The sequence below is a fragment of the Bidens hawaiensis genome, unplaced genomic scaffold, assembly GCF_021521415.1.
Source record: "Bidens hawaiensis isolate Kalapana, Puna unplaced genomic scaffold, B.hawaiensis_p1.1 tig00024245_1, whole genome shotgun sequence".
Classification (NCBI taxonomy): Eukaryota; Viridiplantae; Streptophyta; class Magnoliopsida; order Asterales; family Asteraceae; genus Bidens; species Bidens hawaiensis.
In genome coordinates this window covers 290,647-301,589 of record NW_027493816.1, presented here as the reverse complement: position 1 = coordinate 301,589, position 10,943 = coordinate 290,647, and the positions used below count along the sequence as shown (strand labels likewise).

Below are 10,943 nucleotides of genomic sequence, written 5' to 3'. Positions count from 1 at the left end.
CTTCTCCGGTTTCACGTTATCTCTTCCGCCCAATCGATGTTGGAAACCGGACGGGGTGTCAAAGTTTACCCTTGACTGCCAAATGCCCAGCTTCCGCTTTTTGTTTAATCGGGCGGTAAGGACGTTGTTTTCCCTTGTCTTCTGGGTGTAGAGGTTCGTGCTCTGTGGAAGATCTCTACCCAGTTGCCTCTCGGTTTCCGCAAAGCGTTTAGCTGCGGTCATGATGGCATCCCATGTGGATGGCATGTCATCTTTGCCCGTCAGGGTGCGGATGAGTTCCGGGTCGTTTGCGCCCTGGATGAAAGCGGCTGCGAACGAGATCTTCGCTAACGTTGCCCAGGCTTAGCTTCTTCGAGTTGAAGCGAGTGATGAAGTCAGGCAAAGATTCTTCCTCCTCTCGGACGCACTTGAGGATTGTCCACTGCTCCTCAGTGTACTTTCTTTGCTGACTAAAGTGTTGGCTGAACTTCTGTTGGAAGTCTGCCCAATTGTAGATGTGGTGGACCGGCAGACGGTCGAACCACGCTCTAGCTGCCCCGACCAGCGTCATTTGGAACATATAGCACCACGTGGGTTCCGTCCAGTTACTGACGGTCGCCCCCGCGATGAATCTGTTCAAGTGATCGTCAGGGTCAGAAATACCATCGTACGTGCCTATGTTGGACATTTGTTTGGCACTTCTTGGGGCGATTGCTTCCGCAATGTCCCTTGCGAATTTGGATGTTCCCGCCCTTGCCGCAGTTGGCGTGAATGTTTTGGAGAAGTCCCGTGGGCTGTTGCCCACGTTTATTGGACTGAATGCTTCTCCAAAACGCCTTCTCGGTTGGGAATCCGTTTCTTTACGCTTCCCTTTCGCCCTATGACGAGGGTTCGCGTCTTCCTCGGATTCCTCCGAATCATCGTCGTATTCGAATTCTTCCACTTGTTGGAGTGAACGTAAACGTTCATCCAACTCAGTTTGGAACTCTTTTTGACGTGCTTCGGCCCACGCTTTAACCTCATCGAGTGTTTGGCAGGGGAGCCTCGTCTGTTGATTTTCTAACTGGGTATCGGTGAATCCCAGTGTCTGATTATTTACTTCACTTGCCCCGGCTTGGGTAGCTGGGGTAGTGTTCGTAAAGTTTGTGTACTCGGTATTCCCCCTTATAGCTGGGGTCATAATTACCGGAGTCTCTTGGTTACTCGGTTTTGGGACCGGAGTATCCTTAACCATCTTTCCAGAAATTTTGAAAAAACTGGAGAAAAATAAAGTTCTAGCTTTATGCACGGATGGCGCCAATGAAGAAACACCAGTCGAACCCCGACAGATTACGAGTAAACTGAGGGTTAGATAGATGTTTCCCACGAGGGGTTAATTCCGGCAAGATGGTTTTTCCGATAACCTGCAAAACAGACACCGTGAGCTCGTCACTAAGAAAGGGGGGGTTCCTCCTTGTGACCACCCTCCGGCGTGAGAATCAGTCTATATTACTCTTTGAATATAAAAGTATATTATTAATACTAGAGCAGTTATCAGGTAAATTATACAAGATATTAGATGATGAAATGATAATACCATTTGATGTCTTTTATAGCCGAAGGTGGGTTTCCAAGGAGGTTTAGCCGGCCTACTACTCTGCCAACTGTGGCCTACACACGTGCTCTGCTGGTAATTGGTGGATAGGCAGCGGCTGACAGTGACCAGGCGTGCTGTTCACTTTTCCTTTTCCACCAACTACAGGCTAGGCACGTGGTATGGCAGGAGTTGGTGAGTAGGCGGCGGCTATTGGTCACAGTGCTGTGGCGTGTTGTCTGCCATGCTGCTGTCAGTGAGCTGTCGTATCCTTGGTCAGATCTTTTGTCCATACCTCGTCAGGTATCACACAAAAGATCCTCCATTATTATACGGACTGGCTCATTTAGGCGGGAGATTTCCCCCTCCCGCCTTTATGCGGGAATGTTCCCGGCTTTGCTCATTCCTTCTTCAAGTGACTACTGAATTATTACGAGTCTGAGCCTTATGCGTGTAGCCATGCTGCGCGGGTGGCCAGTCCCTAATGGCGGGTATCCGTACCTGCGGGAACAGGCGGATACTTGGAAACCATTGGGAGACATTTCCTGCGGGACCAGCTTGCGTACCGCATGTGAGGTCGTCACAACTCTGAGCGTGGTGGGTCCTGCGGGTTTGGTAGGTCGCGGCGCAGACGTCCCTATGGTGAAGTCTGCGGGTTCAACTGCGCAGACGTCCGTTTAAGGAGTCTTGCGTGTTCAACTGCGCAGACGTCTCCTTTTAAGGAAGTCTTGCGGGTCCTAACCACCTCTGCTGGGACCTACCTCTTCACAAATGTACACACACATCAGATCAGAGACTCATTTTACATGTGGTATTAATCAATGTATGCACTTTTGATAAGTTTTAATTTGGGTTTTGGAAAATGTGTGAAGCTATCATTACATGTTTGTGTTTTCTTTTGGTTGTTTTGAAAATTGTGGTTTTATCATCTTACTGTTTGGTGACAAAAGAATTTGTGAATTACAAGATTTCTTATTAAAATATTTGTAACAATACGAGTTAATGTATCAATGAAAAGTCGTATGGGTATACAACATATGATATTAAGTGCTATAATATTATTTTAGTATAGTTGAATTTAGTTAAAATTCAAGTGATATTACAAATATAAATAAGTGTAGAAAACGTAACACGAATCTAACATAAAAATTAAATTATCAGGTTTAATTGCGTTATTATTTCTAACGCCGTCAATAAACCGCCCATGTTTATGACACATTTAATTAAACATGTTGACATGATGCTAACTATATTTAGAGTCCAAGTTTGCCATCTTATTCATATATATGCTTCAAAGTTTGTAATTTTTTAAAGATCATGATTTTCTTAAAACTATATAAACGTTTAAAAATTATTTAAAGCTTTATAAAAGGTTATAAATGTTTTGAATATATACAAACCTTTTTTCCAACTTTACAAAATTTGCAACCTGTATAAAAATAACAAACATAATTTAATTTTAATTAGAAAATAAAATTACAAATTAAAAAAAGCCACACACTATCCTTTACACGATTCGTCTCTCCACACAAACACGTGCTTTAAGAATGGCCATGAACGGACCCGCTTGATATAATGCATATAGCTAGTTCGTGCGTGCATATGCTTCAGCTTTAACGTTCATATGGCTCGATGCGGATTCACAAATATAAGCATCTATGTTTTATCTTCAAACTATTTAAAATATTTTAATAAAAAATCGAGGTCTCGCTTTTACGTTTCTATGCCTAGCATGATTATCATATAAAAGAAACAAAACAAATTGCATATTAGACTATGAATATAGATCAACTAGTTTTATACCCGTCCGGTGGACGGATACTTTAATATCATAATGACAAAACTATCTTTCTTTGCATTCTAAACCAAAATATCTTTCTTTGCATTCTATACCAAAATAGTATATGCTTAAGATAAAAAGCAAAAGTTAAAGAGTAAACAAATGACCAATTCACTAAAAAACACAAAGCAATGTAAGTCATTTATGTAATCGAATTGGTAACTACATTCCGTGATAAGTTATATGCACTTATGTTCTTTAACATTCGATCTTGATTCCGATTTTATGAGCAAACACATGAAAAATATAACAGTCAAAGGAACATGAGAACTTAACAATTCTTGTGTTGATACTCAACCACCCAATAAGACTTATTAGATAAGCATATATTAACAAACATAAAATAGTTATTTCAACATAAATAACACATAAAACCTGTAAGCATACATACCAGGAGGAAAAATAAAAAGAATAGCGAATTTAATTAACCACCTTAACGAAACATCGCAATTCGTTTAATTTCAAAATTTTGATTATGTTTGTAACTTTGTAATAATACAATTTTCAAACCATATTGATACACAAGATGAAGTTCAAGGATATGCAAACGAACTAATGCAGTGCTAACCAGTCATCCTGCAATCCCGGGAACTTCAGTACCATGAAGACAAGATATTACCTGCTCACAAAGATGTTGCTATTTGATAGGAGAATAATTTTGAAGGAAATTAAAATGTAACTTGTGGCGTCTTTATGTACCTTAAGACCACCATATTGGATTTGCAGCTGCAAGCACAGAGGTTCTAAATTTGAGAGCAGTTATCATTCCTTCTTTATCAATTAATAGTGTTTGTTGCTCCGTAGCTACATGTATGGCAACCCTGATTACAAATTTTTACAAGTTATATCTAAAATTTAATGAAAACAAAAAATAAAAACCACAATGCTCAGGGCCAAGATCTGCATCTCATTATACCAATGTTTCCAACATCATTTTAAATGCCAACTTACCCAACCTTTGATACAGAACTAAAAACACCTATATGCATAAACTATGGATCAAAATGAGCCCTTTTTATTACTTGCTACATAGAGTTTATTCATACAGGTTTAAAATTGAAGATACATAAGCAATAGAAGGGTCTTTTCTAGTGAAAAAGGATATGATCTCTTCATTCTAACCATCTGTTCGCACCAAAGTCACAATCAAAACGCGTACAAACAATTTATGAAAATTTGAAGTTTGAAAATGTAAAAAAAATGGTAACATAAATAATTAAAGTACAAACAACTTGTTGCCATAGCAGCTTTTGTTTGAAGGGGGCTCTATCTGCGTATTCATGATATGATAGATGATGTTGATGTGGTTCCTTTCTATTGACGCGTTCACCTAAAATATTACAAAATTATATTCTAGTTTATACATTATGCCTATGAAAAAAGAAAATAAAGGATGTATAATCTAAGTCTAATATTATAAATGTTAACTGTAAATTGAGAACAGTACCAACCATTTAGGAAGACGGTCACTCTGTTCCTCCATCAGATCATATTCAAGCATCACCTCTGTTAACTCTTGCCATACGTCTCAGCCTTCATCTGTGCACTTCCAATCACCAAACCAAAATTCAAAAACATAAATTTAAAAAATAAGTATGAAGAAACGTAAAAGACATGAAACGAATTAAAGCACAAACAGGATGAAAAATATACTACAATAAGCGGGATTAACGATTCTTACCTTTGTAATTTCTACAGTAAAAATTCTTCTCCCTATAATGACAGGGTCGACGATGCTGGAGTAATCGGACGCAAGAACAAAAGGCGAGGTGAATTTTTCCTTGGTGGCAAATACGTATAGCAAATGACGGAGAAGAAAAGAGTGAGGAAGCCATTATTTTTGTTAGCAAAAGGTTGAGCGGAGAGTGATTGTTAATATAGGGGTCCGTTACCTTGATTCCTCTTTTGCCTGCAATTCCATGTTGCTTAAAGGATGCACCGTCGAATTGTGCCAGGTTGAACGGGTGACTCATGGAAATTGGAAACGCTTGCATACAAATGATTTTCTAAAACAATTTTAATATAATGAATGAAAGAAAGATCATAAATTAAAACCATAATAGAAGCAATACAAGATCTGTTGATTAACAAACCTGAATTTCACCTGCTTGATGGTTTTTAGAAGCTTCAAAACTATATGCCCCTGATACATCAATAAACTTATAAACCAAAAGAATGTAGTTTCAATTGTTCACAAGTTTCATCAACAACCTTAAAAAACATTCAACTACTTAAGAATGTTTCATCAACACATGTATAAACAAACTTATCAACAATCAATCAAATTAAAAACCTTCATCAAAATTAGCGAAAACTCACAACAACTGAAAGAAGTAATAGTACCATATTAATACCATCAAATCATCCATATTTCTAGCTTATATCGATAACATATTACAACTTTTTTGTAAAAATGCGTTACAGTTAGGCCATATATCCAAGATTAATATTAATCCATAATACCTTACTTCCACCATAACATCATAGAAACACATATCACAACAAAAAAACAGACTCTTTAAAAGCTTCTAATTACTTGAATCAGAAAACTACTAAATCATTGTCTAAAATAAAACAGGGTCGAATTTAACAGCAAGATAATCACACTTTCAATTATCTTACCTAAATTGACCTAAAATAAAAGCCGAACAAATGAATTTTGAATATTGAAAGAGATCAAGACTTGTATCATAATTAAATATTGTGTCTTTTCATGTCTCACTTTGCACATAAAGCTGCAAATTAGACTTTTGAATAATTTTTTTGATATTTGAATTTTAGAAACTTATTTTCCAAAAAAAATCATTAAACAAAAGCATTTGAATTCTATATCTCGTCATCAAAATCATCTTAAATGGTATTTTATGATTTATATTTTATAAAAAGTAGTGATTTTACATTACAATGAAAATCATATACAAAAGATTTAGGTCCTATAGATTCAGAAAACAGTTTCAAACCCTTTTATGTTTACACGCTAGTGACTTTACCTTGTAGATTCAGAAAACAGTTTCGAACTAATAATAACAAAAATAAATATTCCGGTCACAACCAAATCAAAGAGAATGAACAGATTGCAATCAGAAAGAACATATCGAGGAACAGTTTTATAGAATCACAAGCGCATAGAGTTATATTATAATCACAAAGAACCATCAAGCCAAACATTTTTTACTTAAATTTTCTTCTCTTATGGAGAATTTGATTAATAAACACTGGAACCAAATGCTTCCAACATTCAAACATACTACAGGAGGTGCATTGCTTCTTAGAGATTTAACCAACTATTTTCAAATTCAAAACTAAATATCATCTTTTCAAACCCTAAAAAAAACATAGAAATGCATTAAACTTATACCGAAAACAATTAAATTTAAGAGAAATGTGACCGACGGCTAAATCTAACTATAACTAATGATGGCAAAAATTTATATTCAGCTAACCACCAAATCAAAGAGAACGAACAGTTTTATAGAATCACAAGCGTATGACGTGATATTATAATCATGTAATTGAGTGAAATTAGAAAGAACTAACCTCAATTTTTTGTTAATTAAAACACCACTAAAACCCTAGATTCGTATGCAATTCTGGAAGGAATTAGGTTTTTGAACAAAAACTGAAAACGAAAACCAGATCTGAGAAGAAGAAGAGGAGGATGCGATAATTACCAATTTCAAATCTTCAAGCGATTTTGGTGTGCTAACGGACGATTTCAGGATCTAGCAGTGGGGAATGGGGTAGAAGACTAGAGACAGGAGTTTCAAACCTCACTGTCACCGACTTACATGGGAGATAAGGGTTCGAGTCATGATCTCACCTGTTTTACCGGCTCTTTACTGTCGTGTCATTAGGCGGGTGTGGGGTCGGGTTTTATCCGGTAAATCCTTCAATATGGTGGACCGCTAGGGGCTTCGTTCGTCCGGAATAGTGGCCGGCTCGAGTTACCTTTGGCCAATGGGGGCCACGTACGAAGAACCCGATGTTACTTAGTTGGTCGTTCATAAAAAATTAATAACTACAAAATCACATAATTAAAGTATAAATAATTAATTAAAAAAATCAGTAGTAAAACTATTTCCAATTTTAACGCCTTATGTAGTTATGACTTCAACCTTAAATATATTGTACTTGTAGCATATATCGGTATGATTGATAATGTTAATTTCTCTCCTCAAAATACACATGTGATTGCACTTGGTGGATGGCACGATTCTTGCTCCACTTTTTCCATAAAATAATTGAACAAGTGTTTTAAAAAATGAAATGCTCTTTGTTGGCTTCCGATGTTCTAGTCTTCATAAATATGGATTTGAAGCTACTATAAAATATTAATGGTAAAGGTTATTTTGAGTAATATTTAGGGTTTGTTTTTTGGTTTTTGTTTTTGAACAGCTAATCCTATTTGTGTTGACAAGTTGAATGAATCGTTTATTGTACATGTACGTATTTTTATAAAGTTTTAATGCAAAGTTTCTTGTTCTGATATACAGTAAACAACTTTTAAATTTGTTTGTTTACACATGGTTTGTAAATTCTGATGAAACATTTTTATATTTATATAACATAAAATTATAATATTAATTTTTTTGAGCTGGAGTCTTGGTGGGAGCAGCGCTGTTCTCAAGATACGAGTATCGTTTTAAAAAAAAATGGGTGGAAGAAGAAAGATTATTTGATCCTTAAGTAAAATAGTTTTCTTATTAGATTTAAACTATTAAACTTTTAAATGAGTTTATTCGGTTATAGTTAATTTTTATTATTTTATTTTTTTATAAATTATAAAAATTGGTTTAAATGAATTGGTAAATTAAGTTTAGATATTAAAAATACAATTTATAAAAAAAGTTATTTATAAAAAAATATCTTTAAAAATTCCGGGCTTACCTGAGCGATCAGGCCGGGGATCGTTGCCCTCCCCCCTCCCCAAAGCCACCTCTAAGTGGAAGTAGAGACAAATTATGCTCGTCCCAGAATCTCCCGACCCTACATTTAGTTTTTGCTATGTGTGTGATCTTACTAAGTGAATTTATTTATAAATGCATTATATTGGAATCATAGAAACTTTGTAATACAGATTTTAAGATGTTCTGTTTATTATAAAGCACAGTTCACATAATTTTATAATATGGTTACTTTATTGCGATTATTATTATTATTAATTAACCTAAATCTATCATTTTTATACATACATGTATTTAAAAGAATATTATTATTATTATTATTATTATATTAATTATTAAGATTAAGATTAAGCAGTCAAAAAAGAGTATCAATTTAGAACAGTGGGTAATTTAATGATATAATAATGAGAAAATGGAAGAAAGATTTTGTTTCTAGATTACGATGAGACCCACAATCCGTCATCTATGGTCATTTCATAAAAAGACACAACTACCCCGGAACTCCATTCCATTGTTGGTGTAATTTCAAGGACAACTAAGTAATTATGGAAATAGAAACAAGTGATTTGATGTGTAGGATAATCTCGAGAACCAAGTAAACCCCAGCCGTTGATTGATATTGTTGAGCGTCACGATTGCGTAAGAGGGTGAGATTGTGTTTGACAGTTTTGAAGGGATGATTGGGTTTAACCGGGGGGATTTTCAGGTGTGACGGAGGTGCAGATATGTGACCGTGGGGTGCACCACCGGATCCCTTAATGCTTGGAGTAAATTAAGATAAGAAGATGATTGACCAAACAGAGTAATGGGCCAACAGACAGTCCATTTTTTATTTTACTTTTTTAAATATGTGAATATTGCAAGCAACCTTAAAATAGATGTTTATCATCATCTGTTTTGAGAAAAAACCGAAGGCCTACTTTGATTCTTGTAGCCTGTAACCTAATATTCACTTTCCTCCAAGACAATGTATGTTGAGCTAAAACACCTATCTAAATATATTTCTCCTAGTATAAAACACCTATCTAAATAATTTTAACAAATAAAAGTTAGAAATGAAGAATAGCAATTTGAAACAAATTTGATGCAAGCCAATAACTTAAAACAAAATAAAATGACAATACTTTAAGAATAAACAACGAAAAGAGCGCAAATTAACATTTTCCTAAATTTAGTTAAATAAAGTTATTATGTCAGTTTGATGGTGTTATCATATCCTATCCATTAAACTTATTGAGTGGAGTTTTTATAAAGAAAATTGGTTTTAAATACTCTCAACTATGTCTTATTGGTAAATGACAGGTCTAATTTTACACTGGGTTGGTGACGGTCCCAACTAAAGGGATATTTGTTTTTAACGGTCCGCGACTAAAGCATGACTAACTCCGTTAGTCTGTTGCTGAGTTGGCACACATAGTTGTCAAAATATTGCTTATGTTGCAATCAAAGTAATATATAATATATATAATATGTATGTATACATTAATACATGTGTATTGTCTTCCTCCTCCTTGAGCCACCACTGCACCACCATGCCATTGTCACTAGCAGCCACCGCTATTGTCATCACCTGCAACCATCACCGAAAATATTGAAAATGAAATCGTTCTCCAAGTCAATAATGGTTCATCGGTGGGGAAGATCATGAGTGATGATAGCGAGCTTCCAGCTTGTTCGATTTTCCGATGGCTGGCATTAGGCTTTTCTCACCAGTGGAGAAGATTAAGGCCTGGGGGTAGGTTTTTGAAGTTGGAGTACGATGACATGGTGGATGTGGTTGTGGTGGATGTGACTGTGGTGGTGCTACAGGTTTGCGGGTGTTCCGGCTCTTCCCTCCTACTGCATATCCATACCCTCACCCACGTTTTTTCGACGAATAAACGAATAACCACCACCACCAGTGGGTTGTTTGAATCCAAAAAATTAGAATCGTTTTCCCGGGGGGTTATTTGAATTCCGCCTAGGCTATGCTGGCTATCATTCGAGGTAATAAATATATCATTCAACTCATTTTTATCAACAAAATAAAATCCCTAAGCTTTTAATTGCAATCTGTAATTAACTAACACGAATTTTGGGTATGAATTGGAGTTTGTTTCTAGAGTTCTAATGAAAAACCTCACCATGGAAAACTAGAACTAAAATTGTCCGGAACTTCATTGTGAAGACATGGTGATGACAGATTAGCGGCAACAGTGGTGGTAGTGAATAGTGGTGGCCTACGTCTATGTATAAGATGGAGGGAGAGAGAGAGAGAGAGACTGTGCCACGTAAGTTGCTACATTTGCATTATTTTGACAACTAGGCGTGCCAACTCAGCAACAGACTAACGGAGTTGGTCATCCGTTAGTCGCAGACCATTAAAAACAAATACCCCTTAAGTTGGGACATTCATCAGCCAAGTGCAAAGTTGGCCCTATTATTTACAAACATGACTTAGTTTGAAGTATTTAAAACCAATTTTCTTTTTTATAATAAATAATATAGAGTGTGGTTTAGGATGTTGTGAGTGAAATACAGAGAAAATGTAGTAATTTTGTTGTATATTTGAAAAGTTACCGTTCACCATCTATAATTTTTTTAAAATGATTGTGATTGAAGAAAAAAGAAAATAATGTATAAAAAAGTACCATTTAATTGAAAATAA

The 10,943-nt window shown here is 35.8% G+C and overlaps 1 long non-coding RNA gene across 1 annotated transcript; it reads right to left on the bottom strand.

The window, feature by feature from the left end:
• Window positions 1-4,622: 4,622 nt before the first annotated feature.
• On the bottom strand, window positions 4,623-5,476 carry LOC143568913 (uncharacterized). Its single transcript, XR_013141647.1, has 3 exons — window positions 5,074-5,476; window positions 4,844-4,931; window positions 4,623-4,722 (listed from the first exon to the last, which is right to left on the bottom strand). It is a non-coding gene; the product is annotated as an uncharacterized LOC143568913 (long non-coding RNA).
• Window positions 5,477-10,943: the final 5,467 nt, after the last annotated feature.